We start from the raw sequence: 21,397 nt of genomic DNA, 5'->3' as shown, positions 1-21,397 counted from the left end.
GCCATCGAGGAGTAGTCACGACGAAAAGAGCACTTCGTGAACGTGTCTGGTTCCCCTTCCTTGACAAGATGGTAGAGAACACCCTGAAAGACTGTCTGCAGTGTCAAGTGGTAAGGCAAGGAGACCCGCCAGCACCACTTCAGATGACGCCCCTGCCACCAGGAGTATGGCAAGAACTGGCCATGGATTTCTACGGCCCCATGCCGTCGGGCAAGTACGTGTTAGTCATCATAGATGAATATTCCCGGTTTCCCATCGCCCGTTTTGTCCCATCCACCAACGCGGCTGCCACGCTTACCATCCTGGATGAAGTCTTTGCAGCATGGGGCATACCCGCGGAGGTGAAAACAGACAATGGGCCCCCTTTCAATGGCCGGGAGTTCGGTGACTTCCTGACGCTCATGAATGTGCGACACCGACGGATAACACCACTATGGCCGCAGGCCAACGGCACCGCGGAAAGATTCATGGCCACTCTCAAAAAGACATTCCAACAGGCTGCTCTAGACAAGAGAGACCCGCAAGCAGCCCTCAATGATGTGCTCCGAGCCTACCGGACGACACCGCATGCTACCACCGGCAAATGCCCGGCCACACTCATGCTGGGACGCCCAGTCCGGACACGAATACCCACCTGGGAGGGGGCACTACGACCCATTTCCCCCAGCCGCATCCATCGGGAAGTGGAAGCCACCGACAAAGCTCGCAAAGAAAGCATGAAGACATACGCGGATGGCAGGAGACGTGCTCGGTCCCTCTCATTCCACGAGGGAGACTGCGTGGTCGTCAAGCAGGAGCAATGCAAGAAGACAGATAGTAGGTTCAGAGCGGAACCTCTAACGGTCACCCGACAAAGAGGTACCATGCTGACAGCGGAGTCAGACAACAGGCGTGTAACAAGAAATGTGTCCCATTTTCAGAAGTGCAGCCCGGGCCTACAAGAGACACTTGAGTCGCGAGTGACATTGTCAGGAGCTCGACAGTCCGAAACACAGAGCGACGGTGATAGCCACCTAAGACAGACATCCGGCGCCGGCACTGCCGCAGTGCCTGAAGGCCGCACACTCAGACCACGACAAGCAATCCGCCAGCCCAAGCGGCTGATTGAAGAAATGTAATTCTTGGTGACTCATTTTGCTAACAAAGGGGGAGATGTAGAGATGAGGTGGTCTAGTGGTTGGTGTGGGCGGAGCAGAGTGGGTGGAGGAACGGAGGTATGGCCTGGGACAGGAAGGGGCGGAAAAAGGGGATGGACAGGCAGTCGAGTGCAGGGCAAGCTGGTGTAAGGACGAGAGAATAAAGTGTCCTGATAGAACCCCCTGTGTCTGTCCTTACTGGTGCCCTTAGGACACGACAGGTACTACATGTGTCCCCAGGGCCACTTTACAGTGAGCCCCCAAATTCTGTTTCCGACAGCCTTTTCATGGCGGTCTTCCAGACATGAAAACGCTATCAGAAAGGGATATCGTAAACCCACTGCTGTGGGTCTGATCACCGGAATTGTAATCCACCAGTCAGACCGAAGGTCTTTTGGCTGTCGGTCTGCCACCAATGGCCTGTCGGTGTGCGCTCCGACCGCCATCCTAATCGGGGCCTTATTTATTGATTTAAAAGCTAGCCTCCTCTATTTATTTATTCATGACGAGGCTTCGAACATTACTAATACCAGTAGATGGCGCCAGATGCTCTAAGTCTGCTGATCCGGGCCCCACGAAAATTTCTGACAGTGCCAAGCCCCCAATGTTTTACCAGATGGATGTTGTTTCGTGGAAAGCTAGCAGGTGCAACTATCACAACAGAACTTCTGAGTCACGATACAGGGCGCACACTGCTTGCCGTAGCTCACAAGACTCTGTACACTTTGGGGAGGGAGAAGTCACATTTTGGAAAACTGATGCTTTTTGCGCATCTTTCAAATCTCAAATCGTGCTACTGGTAAAGAGAACGTGCAGTAGCTGCTGAGGCGACACCTCCCGGGCTGCACTTCGATTCCGCCTGCTCGCGCCGTGCCTCAGTAAACTAGCTCATTAGCATACGTTGATTAGCTTGAGAATAATTGCAGCTGTTTGTCAGCATATTTTTTGAATATTAAGCTCCTGCCAGGAAAGAACAAATGGCCCGGTGCATTGTGTGAAGCCCCTGCAAGATGAAGCTGGGTCGAGCTCTGTGGTGCACCCTGGTACATCTGTGCAGTGCTTCAGCGCACCACGACCGCCGTCAGGGCACCTCGATGCGGCCCTTCCGGGCACCCAGGTACAGCCTTGTACCAGACCCCTAACCACCTCTGTACAGATTTACTTTAAAGCTCAGTAGCGTCAGTACACCTTGCAGTGCACATCTGTGCAGCGCTTCAGGGCACCACGAGTCCTTCATGGCGCCTCGATGCAGACCGTCAGTGTACAGAGGTACAGCTTTGTAGTAGACCCCACCCTCCTCGGTACAGAGTTACTTTAAAGCTCAGTAGCGTCAGTACACCTTGGCAGTGCACATCTGTGCAGCGCTTCAGCGCCCCACGAGTCCTTCATGGCGCCTCGATGCTGCCCTTCAGGGCACCCAGGTACAGCTTTGTAGTAGACCTCACCCTCCTCAGTACAGAGTTACTTTAAAGCTCAGTAGCGTCAGTACACCCGGCAGTGCACATCTGTGCAGCGCTTCAGCGCCCCACGAGTCCTTCATGGTGCCTCGGCGCTGCCCTTCAAGGCACCCAGGTACAGCTTTGTAACGTTTGTAGTAGAGCCCACCCTCCTCGGTACAGATTTACTCCAAAGCTCAGCATGCAGACCTTCAGTGCACAGGTACAGCTTTGTAGTAGACCGCACCCTCCTCGGTACAGATTTACTTTAAAGCTCAGTAGCGTCAGTACACCTCGGCAGTGCACATCTGTGCAGCGCTTCAGCGCTCCACGAGTCCTTCATGGCGCCTCGATGCAGACCGTCAGTGCACAGAGGTACAGCTTTGTAGTAGACCCCACACTCCTCGGTACAGTTACTTTAAAGCTCAGTAGCGTCAGTACACCTCGTCAGTGCATATCTGTGCAGCGCTTCAGCGCACCACGAGTCCTTCATGGCGCCTCGATGCTGCCCTTCAAGGCACCCAGGTACAGCTTTGTAACGTTTGTAGTAGAGCCCACCCTCCTCGGTACAGATTTACTCCAAAGCTCAGCACTCAGTACAGCTCAGCAGTCCACCTCGGCGCAGCTCTGCAGTGCCCCTCAATTCTCTCATTACTGCACTTTTAACATACAATAGTACAGTTTTCTATCTGTGAACGTGCCACGGGGTGGCACAGTATTCTGGCGGTAAATTGGCTTTTTGCAGTCTACCTGGAGAGGACCATATTGAAATCGGGGCCAATGATTGTTTTTTAATGCTGGTCTTCTGTGAAGATGGTCAGTGGTTCTGTGGCTGTGGACGGCTGAGTAAGATTCTCGCCTCTTGATTGGCCAGAAGAGGGTGCGGGCCAGACCTTCGGACTGCTGTGGGCTGTATACATTTGGTAATTTTCTCTTAGAAGTGTTATATAGTACACATTACGCCATTAGTGTGGCCACAAAGCACTATTGCGGTCGGTGCCTCCCACCTTGATCTTGAGGCTTACAAACTAGGCCAGAGTCTGGTCGAGTTTGTCAGCTGTATCCTCAGAAGTGTTAGTGCTTGTGCTATTGATTGCAAGAGGTGTGCTTCGATAATTGCTCGCACCAGTGGCTATGGTGATGGATGTGTGTGGCTGCAGGTCTTCCTGAAGCATTTAGCTGTTTCCTGGGTTATTTGATATTCTCTATATGTTGTAATGGGGTGAGTTAACTGGAGATAGTAAAGTTTTTGGAGAGCCCTAACCATTGCGTAATTTGTAAGAAAGTAAGTACCAGGCCCGGGTCAGGAGGCCACTGCAGCTTGCGCCACCCATTGCTCGTGCCAATGCTACCAATGACAGTACCATCACAGCTACTAACCATCACACTCCTCCTACAAGTGTGACAGTTAAGTAAATTCCAGGTCCCCAGAGCCAAAAGAGTGGCTTGGTTGGCAGGTATTAGTCATTTTAATGTATTTTAAATTAATAAGCAACTATTATTGTGCTTATCTCTAAATAAGACAAGCAGTGCCACCATGTGGCAGACTGTCATAAGTGCCGGTGTTGACAATCAAGTGCTGGTACTGAGCACCGGAAACCACCAGCTCAAATCAAGCCCTGCCTGATACTCATTTACTGCTCTACCTTCCTTGAGTGTAAGTTGTCTTTAATGCGTTCTGTTGAGTGGTTGCCATGTGATTTATAAGGTCGGTTGAATATTGTTGTGAGGATGGTGATACCCATCTCTGTGCTGTTAGATGCATGTAATGTGTGTCTGACCATTATGTTATGTTGGATGTTTGTTGTTTATAAATGGTTTGTGCTATTGTGATCATATTCATACCTAACGTTATGGCATATCAAAGCCTTGTTGCACGTGTGTGATACCTCCTGTGTAATTGCTTTGTGTATGATGTTTTCATGTGTGTTGTTTCTTAGTGGAAAGTGCTGTTGTGGGCACAGTGACCCCAACTATACTGCATATCTGCGCTCTGACACATGCTTGTCCACCACTATGTCTTCTGTAGGGTGTTGTGTAGGTGTTAAGTGAGGTTGGGGCGCCTTAGGTGACATATCTGTGCAGTGTTGTATGAATATTAAGTGCACTGTCCATAAGTTTCTTTAGGGTGTTGGGCTGTCCTTTGGGGCAGGGCAGCCTTGCAATCACAGACGAGAAGAATGCGTAGACTTTACTTCACTTGTAATAAAGCATTGATAGAGGAAAACGTATGTTACTAATGTTGAACCTAATAATCATGTATACACCAGCAGGAGAAACTGAACACAACGAGTTCCGGGTTCCCCACTGTGCTCTGGCACTGCACGCTGCGCGTGCCCGCTTCACTTCACTGATCTCTTACCGATGCCGGGCGCGTATTAAGTGCTTGACTAACTCGTGAGTCCGAGGAGTCAGCGCGTGGCCTGTAATGCCTATGTGCCTACTGCGGTGGGTAATGCCAGGCCATGATACCCCTGTCAGGGGTCCGCTGCGGATTTCCGCTTCCTGCGGAGAGGCTAAGATGATTGACTGCGCCGGGTGGGGTCAGAGGCAGAACGGAAGTGCTGCTGGCTCTGTAGGCCGCGTGTCCCGGCGGGATGCCAAACCGCGCGAGATGACAGCTCCGCTCGCCGCGCGCGTTTGAAATGGCGGCCTGCAGGAGCTGTCCTCCCTGAACCCGTTGTGCACACACTGTCACACATCGGTCAGTCACTGGCAACATTGCTTAAGGAGAGACAAGGAAAGGCGCGGAGCTCGGATCTCCTGGGCACCGACGCTCCCATCAATGTCACATAGACTGAGGTCTGGCCAGCTTTGGGCATAGGGACGTTTCTAGAAATCTCCAATCTGGGTCTTTCGCCTGTCCTGTCGATCATTGATGTTCGGGGCAGTGGAGACCACCCGCCTGACTCTACAGTCTCAATGGAGTGTGCGAAGTGGCAACTTAAAAAAAAATAATCTTCTGACGTCACAAAGTTTGTGAGTTAAACAATACGAGACGAAAACTTCAACCAGTAGCAATTTTGAGGGAGGAAAGACTGCCCCCCAAAAAGTGCTGGCCGATTAACGCCCCCAAACCTTTTATAGGTGTAATTTTACTCTCGTGAAAAGCACCACAAACAGTGCCAAGTGCGAATTCACTGACTTTGGTCAACTTCGAAGGCCACGTGTAAAAACGTCCACACCAGTAATATCCTTTAACTTTGGAAGGGGCTTGTAGACTGTTAACATCTGCTCCCAAATGTTTGCAATCTGCTCGTTGGATCCTGGGTTTACCCCCCCCTCTCTCTCTCTCTCTCTCTCTCTCTCTCTCTCTCTCTCTCTCTCTCTCTCTCTCTCTCTCTCTCTCACTCACTCTCTCACACTCACTCACTCTCACTCAGCTTAGAGCAAATTATTTGGGGTACTTGTGAAATGATAGTGTAAAATAAATCGGCACTTCAGTATAGTGCTGCATTGAGTAGGTGATCAGGCTTTACACACAGGGGGCATATTTACAAGACATAGGCATAGGGCAGCATCACAAATCATTTTGCTGCGCTACCCTATGCCAGTTCGAAAAGATAGGAATGCACCATATGTACAAGATAAGCTGCATTCTTGTACTTTCAGCCAGTGCTGGCGCACATTTTGCAGCCATGTGCAAATGCAGGCACTGTAGCACTATGGTTCAAGGGTGTCTGTGTTGTTGGCACAAATGTATTTGTGCAGAAAGCCACACCTTTCTGCACAAAAACAATCACAAGCGGCGTTTTTCCTCGTTCTTTGTGTGCTGCAGAATGTAGCACATGTGGAAAGAGGAAAAAACAAGGAGAAATGTAAGCATTTCTCCTCGGTACACCTGCTCTAGGGAGGCGCAAGGTTTTGGCGCTGCCCCAGGTTTACCTGATGTTGTAAATCTAGGGCAGCATCAAATTCCATAGGGGCTGAGCCGGAACACCCACAGGGTGGCTTTACGTGGCCTTGTAGATAAGGCTAAGCCCTGTGGCCTACCGGAATGTCACAAAAAGTGACGTTCCGGTGGTACACAGGGCTTGTAAATATGCCCCAGGGTCTTTGGAGATGAATGCTGCACAGCTGCACGTGGGGAGTTGTTTCCGTGTCTGTGAGCCTCCCTTGCTCCAGAAGCTGCAGGAATTGGGGCTTAGCATCTCCTGTGGTTCACAGAGATCAATCAGTCTGCTACAACTGTAAAGGAACCGTGTAAGGCAGGACAGGGGGTGTTATGACTATCGCAGCTTCGATGTGCATGGGTTTGGAAGGGACTAATACGAGGGTGTGAAGTAACAAAACCGATTAACTGGATGTTGCTGTCATCAGGTTAGTAGGACGCTCCTACAGGCTTGCTTCCAGGCACTTTGCAACTCTTCTATCAGTCGCTGCAAAAATTATATTTTTCAGTTTCTATGCTCCCCTTCCCTCAATCATAAAGGAAAGTTTTAGGTCATTTGTTGCAGTCTGACACCCTCGTGGCTATGTGTGGTCGCACCTTAAGACAACTGTTTGTGGTCTCTTCAGTTTATCACTGGCCAAGGGTTATCCCCACCCTCCACTTCGATTTCGGGTTGGTAGCTTCATTCTTTACAGCTCCAAGCAATAGATCGCAAGTCTTCAACAGGGGGCTCAAGTCTGGCTCTTCAGGGCCCTTACTACTCACCGGCCAATCAGGGGCTCCTGAATCCATCCGTTCATTCCATTGTAAATGCGCTTCGTCGCAACCATCGCTTTAAACAAGCAGGTACTGACTGGTGCTCAGTACCTGCACTTCTTTCATTTGAAAGGGAGAGTCCCTGCACTTCTCAGCACTGCTGCAATACATTTAATGGGAGAGTACCAACACTTCTTAGCACTGCTGCAGTACATTTAATGGGAGAGTACCGGCACTTCACAGAGAGAGAGGGAGAGGTGTGGCGCAGCAGCCAGAGCGGCTGATTCAGGAGTGCAGAGCTCGCGGCTCAATACCCCGGCGCCGGTGGCAGCTCAGCTCAGCATTATGTGACTCTGGGTAATAGCTCACTTAATCTCCCCAATGGCCCCCAGCGTCTGGAAACCCTTAGGGGTGATAAGTAGCACTTTACAAATATGGAATTTTGAATTTAGGTTTTTACCTGCACTTCTATATTTCCATTTAAAGCACTTCTCTCTGCTGATCTGAACTAGATAGACGAAGCGCCTTATTACCAGGAATGCTTCATTAGCGTATTGACTGGGGTATGAACATGATCCCCGCTGGATGAATGTAACCCAGCCATAATCCGGTGGAGGGAATAATCCATATGGTCAGTCGATGTGTCTGTCCCTGACCCAAGGCCTGTCTGGCATCGAGTTCCTTTATTGTTTTCATCGATATAAATTTCCAATAACACTAGATCCCAAGTTAATGTAAACTTTTTCTTTTCCTCTTCTGTGTCATCTAAGAAATGGCGTTATTCTATTATTGAAGGTTGCATGTCAGAATACAGTATACAAATATGTTAATATAACTATTGTGTTATAAATATAATTTACTAAAATATTGTCCATAAGCGAGTATATTTTCTATAGGTAATTCCAGCTGGGGGATATTTTTCTAATCAGTATTTAGGACATGGTGTTTATGTAAGGTGATGTTGTTGACAATGATATTCTTAAATCACGTCGCTTTACAATGCCATGTTAACGCATTAGGCTCGCTTTGGGATTGTAGTTGGCAAAAATCATCGCAGTTCGCAAAGAAATATGCATGTGTAATTGTAGTTTACATGCGCAAATTCTGTTTTTCCCAAGTCCAAAACTGCTCCTGGCATTCACAAAAGACGGTGTTACCCTTCTAAATTGATTTCACGGAGCAAAGATTTTCATGTGAGTAAAGAGCTCCCGTGGGTAGAGAGTGGGTGGTTCAGGATAGAACTGTCAAGACAGTATGAGAACACCCAAAATGTAGATTTCTGGGTATTAAATAACGTTTACCCCATGAGTACTCTTGGAAACTGTGTGACCTCCTAAAATTGAGAAATATATACCCATGCGAAGTAGGAGCAGATGTTGGATTTAGAAAGAATATAGGGACCCCTTGGGCTAGTTAAAGTTAGGCAGCCCTGTCCACTCCATCCTATGCACACAGTACAGTTAGAATGTGTGGAGCAGCGGAAGCTTCTCTTATACAGAACGGTCCCATCACAGGTAGCAATAACAGTTCAAGCTTCCCTCACACACTGACCAGTTACAGCACATGGATCAGTAACAGTGCAAGCTTCTCTTACACAGAACAGTTCCATCACAGGTAGCAGTAACAGTGCTAGCTTCCCTCGCACACAGAACAGACCCATCAAAGGTAGCAGTAACAGTGCAAGCTTCACTCACACACAGAACAGTTACAGCACAGGTAGCAGTAACAGTGCAAGCTTTGTGACACAGAACAGTTCCATAACGAGTAGGAGTAAGAGTGCATGTTTCCCTAACACAGAACAGTTTCATCACACGTATCATTAACAGTGCAAGCTTTCCTTACACAGAACAGCTCCATCACAGATAGCAATAACAGTACAAACTTCCCTCATGCACAGAAAAGAACAGTCACAGCACACATAGCAGTATCAGTTCAAGCTTCCTTTACACAGAACAGTTTCATCACAAGGTGGCAGTAAAAGTGCAAGCTTCCCACACACACAAAACAGTTCCATCACAGGTAACAGTAACAGTGCAAGCTTCCTTCACACACAGAACAGTTAGCACACGCACCAGTAGCAGTGCAAGCGTCTCTCACACACAGAACAGTTCCAACACAGGTAACAATAACAGTGCAAGATTCCCTCACACACAGAACAGTTACAACACATGTAGCAGTAACAGTGCAAGCTTCCCTTGCACAGAACAGTTCCAACACAGGTAGCAGTAACAGTGCAAGTTTCCTCACACACAGAACAGTTACAGCACACATAGCAGTAACAGTGCAAGCTTCCCTTACACTGAACAGTTCCATCACAGGTAGCGGTAACAGTGCAAGCTTCCTCACACACAGAACAGTTACAGCACACGTAGCAGTAACAGTGCAAGCGTCCCTCACACAGAAAATCAGAACACAAGTAAAACATGCATTGCTTGTCCTCGGGCATCTGTGAGTTCCCTGATTGGACAGCCTCAAAGTGTGTAAACAATATGCTAAGATCTCAGGCAGAGCAAGAAGATCGTTGGTTCCAAAGGGAGAGGTAAAGGAACCAGCAGAGAACGAAGGCGGTATCAGACAGTTCAGTGCAGGCATCACTGATTTAGGACTCATCTGGAATACAGTTTTACATTATCTTTGTCTCACCACGCTCGGTTTGCCTGATTCACTGTTGCTGCTTTTAGAAGCCTCTTCATGGATGCTGTGTTTGAATCTGGAGGCACCCCTTGCACCCCCTAAGTGCCTTGTATTGACCGCCATAGTTGTGATCTTGTTGCATGCAGATAAACCTAAAGGTTGTTCCTGTAACTCTCATTGTCTGGGATCACTTTCATGACGTAGAAGGAGTTAAAGAATTGTGTGACATTTCTCTTTACTGGATACTCCGGAAACTCCCAGGGTGCAGACTCCAACGCGGGCACCTGCTGCAGCTGCTCTAGTGCTTACAGCATATGCAAGCCCATCCAGGCACTCTGCCACCTGTTGTAAGGGGCATTAATAGCCTTTCTGAACTCTGCAGCACAGACACAGTAGGGTCTGCCTTCACCCAATGGGCCATGATGGGTTTCAGTGCCATGCTTTCTAATGGGCACTTTATTTGCCTTGGTGTAGGTAGAAGAGGGCAGATCATAACGCCTTGCCCGCCTTCTCTGGTTAATTACATTTGCCACTATGGTCCTGAAGCTCTTGTCACACCAAAATGTAACAAGCACTGACAAAGCCAATGGGTTTCACCTTTTTAACCTAGTGGCTTTGCAAATACGTTTAGCCGATGCTCTGTAAGATGGGCAGAAGGCTTTTAAGCAAAATTTCCTTCAATTTGCCAGCTCCAGGATTTTGACCCTCTCCCCTATGTGAGGAATAGGTTTCAGTGTGGTAGCGCCAGCATTTTTGCCTTGGGTGCCCTAGAATGAACACCATTATGTCAGCACCAGCCTTTTGCACAGAGTGCCCCTTATGCCAAGATTTACCTCCAGTATGCTAACACAAGCAATTTGCTTGAATGCAGCTTATACTTAGAATTACGTACAGCGTACCACCATCAGCATTTTGCCACGGGTGACCCATATGCTAAGAAATACCAGAAGTGGTTAAGCATTTTGCCATGGGTTCTGCTTATGCCAATAATGGTGCCCAGTATGCCAGAGCCAGAATTGTGCATGGATGCTTCCAGAAGCAAATAATTATCTCCAGTATACAGAGCCTGCAGCTGGCTCTCAAGCTAACACATATACTCTCACTCTCATACACTCATTATCAGCCACTTATATTCTCAGTCGCTCATACACCAGCACTCACCCCCCGCACGCTCTCAGACTGCCTCATTCAGTCTCGATCACTCGGACAGTATCACTCATACTCACTTACCCTTACCATTACCTACTCTCAGACTCATTCTGTCATTCTCACATAGACTCACCTATTCTGACTAAGTCAGGACTTGTGTCAGTTACACTAACTGTCAATCAGTCTTACTTATTTTCTCTCACTCCTCTGTCATTTACTCAGGCTCACTTTCGTTCATACACACTTGGTCACACACTCTTTTTCTCTTTCTCGTTCTCACACACACACTCACTTATATTCCCTGATTCTCACTCACTCAGTCGCTCACGCTTTCTCGCCCTTCTTCACATTCCTTCACACTTATTTTCCCTCACTGTCGTACTCACTCACTTGTACTCACTCAGATTCTCAGTTTAATTCTGTCTCACTTAATCTCTCTCAGTCTGACTCCCTCATTGGCACTCACAGCTACCTTCACTGACTCTTGCTCTCCCTTATTCTCATTCACTTCCCCTCATTTATCCTCATTCTCTTTCACTCCCACACTCGACACACATTTATACACACAAACATATATGTTCTCCCTTACACACACATGCATTAAACATCTGCGACCTTGCACCGGTCTAATGCAGCTCTTTAGCTACAGGTGCATGGCAGATCCTGGGGGCAGGCACACAGCTCCCCCCTTCTCAATCACCGAAGCAGGTCACTGAAAGCTGAAGCCTGCACCGTGCACACTCCGTGCTGATGCAGTGCACAGGTTTTAGCTTTCAGCCTATTGCTTTTTCACTTCACCTTTCCCTCAGTCATTAACATGGTGGGGGTATCAGGAAGGCTCCTACCCCATCTCACCCTGTGATAAAGAAAAAGAGAGCGGGAGTGAGAAAGGTGATAGTCTGATTGAAACATAGCATTGTGCACTACAGAGTTGAGTTGTAAAGTGTCTGGGGCTGCCTTTATAGGTGATGCTGCAGTGTGCTCCAATGTGAAGGCGTCTGGGCGTGTCTGGTCCCTTATCCCAGAGCTGGGACTTTTCCAGCCCTGGTCAGCCTGCCTGAGGGCTGATGTAGGGTCCTGTTTACCAGTGCCTGCCATCGGACAGATTCAGAAGCGAAGTCCGCTGCCTGACCCTGGCTCGCGGCAAGGGTTGGCATTATTTTAATATACCGATAGTTTATAATAGGCTATTGGCACAAAAAAGAAGCAGAAAACAAGGCGGCCAAAGTTCAGACGCCCATAAGGACGAGCTGCTAGAGTGTAGATGGTTTTGTAAGTCCTCCTGCTTCACATCAGGCTGCTGTGGGGCAGTTAATTATGCCCCATCAGACGATTGCGCCGGTAACCCTGCCCCACAGCGGACAGCTGCACCGGTGGTCATGACACCATTGAACAGCTTGACCTACAGGTAGGAGTGTCTCCGTAAGACTAGTGTTGTGACCAGAGCAGTGTCTCTGCCACTACAGTTGATGTGCAGACTACTGCGCCTGCTTTAGATGGGCTGGTCGCCATATCCCTGGGATATAGTTGTTGTGCCTTTAATCGCCATCCCCCGCCAGACAGCATATCTGCTGGTAGTCGTGTCTCCTCTGTCCTTGGTGTTGTCCTGCTCAAGGACTACTCCACACATCAGTACCGGCTTGTCGCCATTTACCCTACTCAAGGGGAGGATTGCAGGCTCCAAGCTGAACAAGGATTGGATGCCCAGGAAAAGAGTCGACCTGGGGAGGATGGGAAGAGCGGTTGCTGTGAGAGCTGCGGTACAGAAGTATTACAAAATGGGGTGGTGATGGACAGAGCATCAGAACCAATCAAACACTCACACCCAGTCAACAGATCTGGGTTTGATCCATCACCGTTCTTTAGCCCACTCTGCCACCCCAGTTCAGACATGGCCATATGCAAATCAGTCTGACCCTGTGCCTCATGCGAACAGTCCAGCCCGAACTGCCAAGCCATGCCTTCCCTGGACCGGAAACAAGCATCCTAGGACCGGTTTCTGGCTATCAGCCGTCATCAGCCAGGATAGCTTGACTCCAGTGGCGTAGTGAGCACGGGTCCCACGTCTGGGAATACCCATCCCACTTAGGGCGAAAAGCGTTACAACAAACAATTGATGGACGGAATGCTGACAATGCAGACATTCTCCCCCAGTCAAGAGATCTGGGTTAAATCCATCGTTCTTTTGCCCACTACACCACCCCAGTTTAGACATGGCCATATGCAAATCAGTCTGACCCTGTGCCTCATGCGAACAGTCCAGCCCGAACTGCCAAGCCATGCCTTCCCGGTACAGAAGTATAGCACAGTGGCTGATAGTTACAGAGTTTCTCCTGTTCGCGTCGGTGATTGGGTGAGAATCAAAAGGCCAGATTTTGTTTGCAAAGAGTCATCACGGGTTTCCGCACCCATCCGAGTGAAGGAGGTGAAAGATGTGTGGTGGTGTTGGAAAATGGGAAAATAAGGAATATGTTTGCCATCTATGTGGTGCCCGAATCTAAAGCGGGTTATGCGAATGACAAGATGGGTGGGCATCCTGATTGCATTCATGTTCCCAATAGAAAGGGGAGAACTGTTCCCGCCAAATTTCAGGATTATATTATGCGTTAGATTTATTTCTTGCATCAGTCAGGTGTTATGGCTACTTTCATCCTGCCAACTTACTTTGTTCTATATCTCTCAATTTTGTCTTTTTGTGCTACTTATATGATATGGCTATTTTTATGCTGCCAACATATTTTGTTATATTTACTGTTGTCATTTGTGAAGGAAGGGGAGTGTGTTGGGATCTAGAATGTGAATCTGGCTGGAACTGTGGGGGAGATCGGTGAGGCAGTTGCTGCCGGGGGTCGAGAGACGAAGGACAGAATAAACTGGAGGTGACAGTACCTTTGTGTTGCCTGCTTCCTTCATGGTGGTGCACCAGGCATTACTTTTGTGGCAGTTATCCTGCTCCATAAATCCGCTTCAATCCCCGTCACAGGCAGGCAGACCGTCGAGCTAATGGGTGTTATTTTCCAAATGAACACAGTCAGGAAAACAATTTGTTTCCGTCCTTATGTGTGTGTATTTATCTATTTAAGTGGAAAATTGGGAGCCTTAATTATAATCCGTCAACGCTAAAATGAATACAAAGCTTTCACTAACCAAATAATTCTTTTGAAAAGAGGGACTGGAGACCGCGAGACAATGGCTCTCTCAATGCAAACGCGATTTATGTGGGATTTGTAACAAAATCTTTCATCTCCTCCTCATTTCGACAACAGTAATTTTCAATATGTTCTGAGGAACACAGGGGCCTGCAATGATGCTAATGGCGCATTTAGACAGGGCTCGACACTACGTCATAGTTGATAATGGACAGGATGACATCATAAGCTAGTATTCAATCCAAGTAGAAGCCTATCAAAAACTGCTGATAGGACAGGAGAACACCCCTTTATGACGTCAGAAGACCCTTTTTATGATGTCATCACAGAGGCAGGACCTTTTATTTTATGAGATTCCTGTTCCGCTGCGATGAACATGGGCTTTCCTCCATCTCAGACAACTTTGTGCGTCCAGGGCATCATCGACTCTCACCGACATTCAGATATGATGTTAGAAGTACCCTTTAGGCAGAGCGTAATCTCCACCAAACACACCTTACTCTCACAGCTGGGAAGCACCAGACATTCTATGGCTCCAACCACTATTAGTTCTTAAAGAGACAGTTCAGTGGCACAACAGCGGTGCAATGAGCCCATATGGAAGCACGGACATTTAGTGCCCGTCCACCAGTTAGGTAGTAAAATCAACATGTAATTGGCATGCTGTGGGTCTGTCCAAGCCATTGGCCACAGAACCCATGCATAGGACAGCTGTGCCTGGGCAGGCAAAGTCCATCTGCAGCTTCTTCTTGGTGGAAAAGGTTCCTGTATCACTGCTAACTGTTACCTGCACACCCAAACTCGAAAAAGGTATGCGTGTTGACTCACAACCTGTCATCCTATCTATAACCGTCTCTTTCTGGCAGAGTCTTGGAAATTTCGGTCTTCAGCTAGAGAAGAGCTTGGAAAGAGGCGTTTCTTGGATATTTCATCCTGACTAGGCATGCCCGGGTCTTGCTAATGAAAGATGTGCTGATGGCTTTCGAAAGAGGCTGCATCAGTGTTCTTGTCGGGTAGTGGTGGCCATCAACGGCCACCGCAATTATTCATGTGACTTATGTGGCACCCAAATGGCCAGTATATAATTTGGGGATTATTTTGCTAGGACTGACTTATTACTGCAAGGATTGAATGGGTAGTTATGAGCTCAAAAGTGTCCCCTAGGGGAATGGCTTTTCATAAGTCTACATGGGTATCACCACTGTCACTCAATGTATATGGCAGGCCGAAGGGGAATTTTGTCACCCGTGAGCAGGGCCAGAATGCTAATGAGAACCAGATGGGGGGGCTACCAAAATATCAAAGTGAGAATTTCGTCTGATATAAATTTCTTATCCTAAGTACAGTTATCAAAAACAAGGCCAAACAGGAGTTAATAATGGAAAATCTACACCCAAAGGGGCATTATGTTTGCATATTATGATATTTTTAGCCACATTTAGGACATAATATTTATTAGAACCATGGAATGTTGAGCGCGCCATTGAAAACGAATGGCTGGTAGAAGCCCGAAGCATCAACATTCCAATGTTTAACAAAGGCCTCACTGAGCCCAAGGGGATTTCAAACCCCTCTGGCTCCGTGAGGCCTTTGTTTAACAAATAAGAACGTTCTGCCCTCTAGGCGCAGAATGCTCTAATAGCCTTTGAGCCCTCTGTAGTGGGCTCTACCGGCCATTAAAGGCCCGCTCACTTAAAGCGGGTCTTTGATGGCCGGTAGAGCCCACAACGGTGGGCTCTAAGGCTATATTACACAGCATTCATGACTATGGTATTCTGATACACAACCCAACCTAACAAATGTTGCATTCCAAGGCAGCCCTGAGAGTAGGTGTCTTATTGACAACTTTCACGGTTGCGGTAGTCACTCGAGATTCATTGGATGGATCTAAGTCTGAGCAGAACTGATCATCCATGGAAATGATAGCCTGTAATGATGTTCGCATGAATGGGATTTCCTAATAGGAAAGTTCTGCGAATCTATTCCACCAGTAAACTGGAATTTCTCTGGTACCAAATCTGGTTTTAGAGGTGAGTGTCTGGGACTTCTATGGTGGCTCAACCTGCAAAACTAGACCAACCCCGTGAGTTTATAGGTGATCACATACTTTTTGTAAGTACTTTCTACCTTGAAACCATTGTATATTTAGCCTTGTTAATGAAAGGAGTACATCGGTAAACAGAGAGGGCATGTGGAAGGAACATCACTAGACTTTAATGGCGGTGCGGGTGAACTTGTTCACAGTGGAAAGACAAAACCATTACCACATGAAAATCCATATTTGCATCCCATTGCAGCAGTCAGTAACCTATAGATGTACATTTCCATTTGGGTAACTAAATAAGTATATTATTATTTGTAGGAATAAGTGGCTTTAACATATTCCAACAAGTGCACCTTGAATTTGATGTGCATTCTTTAAAAGTCAGAAATATTCAGAAAAATGAGGCTAAACCAAGGACAATGCAACCTTTAGGGCTTAATTCCGAGTTGGGAGTAACTCTCGATTCTTTTGGAAACTGAAGTTACCGATTGAAACAAAATTACATCTCCCAAGGGGGGGGCCGCACCTGTGGTGTTTCCCCTCTCAGACAATTCACAAGCGCAATGATAGTGAAGTCACTTATTGGTGAAATTCAGGAAGAATTGGAATTACTGCAGAAACCGGGTGACACCCAATTCTCCATTCTGCAGGATACAGTCAGGGTCCTACTTAGAACTGGGGTTGTCACCTTTACCAAAGAAAAATACCGGCTATTTGTTCACCTTTTAGATTCTGCAAAGGCCCCGAGATAAAATGTAAACAGAACTTTGCAAAAAATCATGTGATGTAATTTTAACATGGCCATTCTGTCTTTGTTTACTTTAATTATCAGTCAGGGATCATTAAGGCAGCTCTGGAACACTTTTAAATTGCTTTCTTCTTACATGTACTGTTTAAAATATGTGCTGTCACACATGCCTATCAAACAAGAGGGATGGAGAGGGCTTGAGCAGGTCCAGCGTACATGCCCTACATATAGTTCACAATAAAGAAAGTACGGAAGTTCCTATGTGATGTGTTAACCACTCGAAAAGTAAGGGTTTAAAAGTACTACAAGTGGTGAGGAGGGGAGGGGGAGTTCCTCCTGTTGGAACTAGGGACCTCACACACCCAGCAAGCGAGGTGTCATGCTTCATCATTTGAGCCTGCTCGTCGTCGGGCATTGCAGCGCCGGCCCGCCGAGGGGCAGGCTCAAATGATGAAGCATGATACCTCGCTTGCTGGGTGTGTGAGGGCCCTAGTTCCAACAGGAGGAACTCCCCCTCCCCTCCTCACCACTTGTAGTACTTTTAAACCCTTACTTTTCGAGTGGTTAACACATCACATAGGAACTTCCGTACTTTCTTTATTGTGAACTGTCACACATGCCAACATTTTCTCAAACGAAAAGCGGGGGATATTAAAAAACAAAATCGGGGGAATGTATTATCCGTATGGACATGCATTGAATTAGAGGCCATTTCAGGCGTGTAGACAGGTAAAAGAAAGCCTTTTTCTGTTTAAAAATATCAGGAGTCTCCCGCTTGAATTAGGTCTCTTAGTATGTATGTATTGATAAGGGGAGAAAATACCGGCTTTCGGTGATTTTTCTAATGTTTGTACCGGCTAGGACATTAAAATACTGGTCATTCCGGTAAAAAAAAAAAGAAAACAACCAAGCAGCAACCTCGTTTGGAACTGGTCGGTAATTCCGTCTATCGAACTGGCCAACACAATATCGATAAATTCATGTATACAAGCCAATAGACTCCTGATTTTTTAAGCCAAAATGGCTTCATTTTGGCTGTCTCACGCCTGAAATTGCCTCTTCTTCAGTTGAAGTCAATAAAAGTTAATGGGGGAAATACATTCTCCCGATTAGCGTTTTTTAAACACTCTTCTAAAATGTTGGCATGCATGCATTAGTCAAATTGTTTACACTGGATTACTGCACCATTTCCAACATAGCCCTTAGGAATTAACGTTTTGTGAAGAGGGCTCATCGAGATTAGAACATATGCTACCGGAATTAGAACATATGCTCCCGTTTTACCTGTCTGGCACCTTTCCAAAAAGTCCCTGCTCTTGGAGAGACAGCAGTTGAAGGGAATTTCCCAGGGAGGATTAGACTCGCCCAAAAGGTCTTGGGGAAGAGGGGGAGCATCACAGACCACTGACATCAGGTTTGCGTGAAAAAAGACGCTTTATTGAAACAGGTGCACATAACAAAACAACTTAGGCCTTTGCCTTACAAAACTAGAGCCTCACTATAGAACTTTACTCATCAATGTTAAGCTACTCCCTCCCCCAAAATCTCCCTCACCCCCAATCATTTAATACAGTAATAGTGTACCCGTTCCAGAGCTGCTGAACTGCAACTGTGACCTTTGAACTCCCCAACCTCTTTGCTACAACGATTATCCCTTAACCAACTAAATTTCCTGCAAAATCTTTAACTTCCTAGTTTATCCAGGCGTGAACTTATCTACCCGTTCCGTTCAGCCTGAATTGCTGCCTTCAACAAGAATAAACTCTGTTAAAGGATGGCAACTTCTCTGCCAACCGCCTATGCACCTGCCTCAAAGCGACATCCTTATATAACATAAAGAGCCCGCTGCACACCTGTTCGAATGAAGCCAGCTCAAAATTAGGGCTCCGAAGAAGTAGCACCCCCCGAAACCCAGGCTCAAGGGACGGGTGGGAGGCCAAAAACTCACTAGCTAGGTACCCTGTGTCACCAAGACAAAATGGTGGCTGGTACCACAAAATGCCCTCTTATAAACCTCTTGGGCTACAAAAGTAGCCCAAAAAGAGCACAAACCCCCAAGCAGTCATCAAACTGCTCCACTTCCTCAAATTACCCATGTGGCAGACGTCCCTGCTGTCGGCTGTCCTCTAAATCCCCATTGGGAGCTCGTCATTTCTGGGACCAGGTTATGAAGGTTTCCGGCGCCGGCTTTGCAGCTGCCCCTCTGGTTAATGCGCCGTGCAAGCCGCAGAGCATGCAGCCTTGAAGTGGAGGAGTTTTTAAAAAGTTACGAGTTTGTGGTTGGCTAATGAACTCCAAGCAATATCAGCAGTGAAAAAAGGAGGGAGTGAGGAGGGGGCTGTGAGAAAAGATGGCGGACGGCCTCCTTCCGTTGACAGGCTGGGAGTCTTACGCGCACTTGCTTTCCAGACACCTTGCTCGAATTAACCGAGCTTGAACAGTCGCCTTCCTTGGAATGGAAGACAGCACAGAGTTATTTAGGTGGCACCGGCAGGTGTAAAATCTGCTGACGTGTGTTTTATTATATTTTATTATGCAGTTTTATGTAGAGTGAACCCAGTCCAGTGACTGGCATTGGAGTGTTGTTCAAGGTTAACAGCTTGATAGCGAGGGCACAGAGGTTGTAAAGAACTGAAGCATTTGATGCAATTACTGTGTGAGCAGAACTTTACTGGCCAGCCAAAAAGAGTGCCAGAGGCCCAGCAAAAAAAAAAATATGTATGCTCCCACAATGCCATGGGCCCAGAATATAGAGCACGTATGCTCGAAAAACCTGATTTTGAAAACTCAAATTTATTGCATTTTGTGTTTCTGCTATAAGGAACCGTTTGCAGTGGACTTGGGAGTATTGTATGAGACTGGCTCGTCAATAACTGGCATGTAGTTGTTATCGATTTAGAAAGAAGGGAGTAGCCAGAAAATTAAAATACCACCCCTCCCCCCCCTTATTCGAACTAAAGCTCTTATGGCACCAAGCAAATGAAGCAAGTCATCACGACCCTTCCCAGAAAAGCTCTCTTGTCTTTTCCATCCAAGCATCTATCCATTCACCCTTCTATCCACCTGCTGATAGCTACAATTTCACCTTTATATTCTATCATGCATTCATTCTTTCATCCATCATTCAGTCTTTCACCATTCCATCCATTCACCCATCCATATCCAAACCTATCCATTATTGCTATCCATCCATCCGTCTGTCCCTCCATCCACCGTTTCACCTATCCATCTCTCCAGCACCCTTTCACTCTAGCCATCCTCCTTTTCACTCATCCATCAATCCACCCTTTCACTCAGCCATCAATCCACCGTTCCACCCATCAATCCATTTAACCTTTCACTCATCGATCCTTTCACTTATTCATCCATCCACGTTTTCACCCATCTAGCCATCCTTTCACCCTCCCGTTCACTCATCCATCCATTCTTTCACTCATCCTTCCATCCACACTTTCACCCACTCATCCACCCTCCATTTCAATAATCCATCCATTCTTTCACTCATCCATCCACCCTTTTATCCATCTTTCCAGTCACCCCTTCATTTATCCATCCATTCTTTCACTCGTATATCTTTTCTCTCATCCATACATTCATCCTTTCAGTCATCTATCCATCCTTTCTCTCATCCATTGACCCTTTTACTCCATCCATCCAGCCATCCTCCCTTTCACTCATCCCATCCATTCTTCCACTCATTCATCCACCCATCCTTTCTTTCATCCACCCATCCTTTCTTTCATTCACCCATCCTTTCTTTCATCCACCCATCCTTTCTTTCATCCACCCATCCTTTCTTTCATTCACCCATCCGTTCTCTTCATCCACCCAACCTTTCTTTCATTCACCCATCCTTTCTTTCATCCATCCATCTTTTCTCTCATCCATCAACATTTTCACTCATCCATCCAGCCATGCTCCCTTTCACTCACCCTAGCCATCCATTCACCCTCCCTTTCACTAGTCTATTCTTTCTCTCATCCATCCACCCTTCCTCCCACCCTCCCTTTCACTCATCCATCCATTCTTTTACTCATTCGTCCTTACATCCACCCTTTCGTCCATTCATCCATCCATCTACCCACCCATCCTTTTACTCACCCATCCATCCACCTTTTCATTCACATCCATCTTCTCACTCACTCATCTTCGACTGCCAAGTTACAGGCAGAAGAGGCCTATCAAGAACTTCACCCCACTGTAGCTTCTAAAGTTGGGGATTCATGACGCCCCAGCATCCACCCTTTCCCTCATCCATCTATCCACCTTCGGACTTCGTCCATCCATCCACCCTGATACTCTATCCATCCTTCCTTTCTCTCACTCATGCATCCAAACTTTCTCTCATCATCCATTCACCCTTTCAGTCATCCATTGCTACAACCTCCCTTTCATTCATTCACCCATCCATCATGCCATTATTATTTTGTATGGATTTTGCAGTGTTTTTTTT

The 21,397-nt window shown here is 47.1% G+C and overlaps 1 protein-coding gene across 1 annotated transcript in view; it reads left to right on the top strand.

The window, feature by feature from the left end:
• The window catches only part of CDH4 (cadherin 4), a 1,855,428-nt gene that overhangs the window by 1,264,832 nt on the left and 569,199 nt on the right, over positions 1-21,397 (top strand). The gene's annotated exons all lie outside the window — the stretch shown is intronic.

The sequence above is a fragment of the Triturus cristatus genome, chromosome 7 (genome assembly GCF_964204655.1).
Source record: "Triturus cristatus chromosome 7, aTriCri1.1, whole genome shotgun sequence".
Lineage (NCBI taxonomy): Eukaryota > Metazoa > Chordata > Amphibia > Caudata > Salamandridae > Triturus > Triturus cristatus.
Note: the sequence above shows the minus strand (reverse complement) of the source record. Positions and strands in the feature narration are given on the sequence as shown.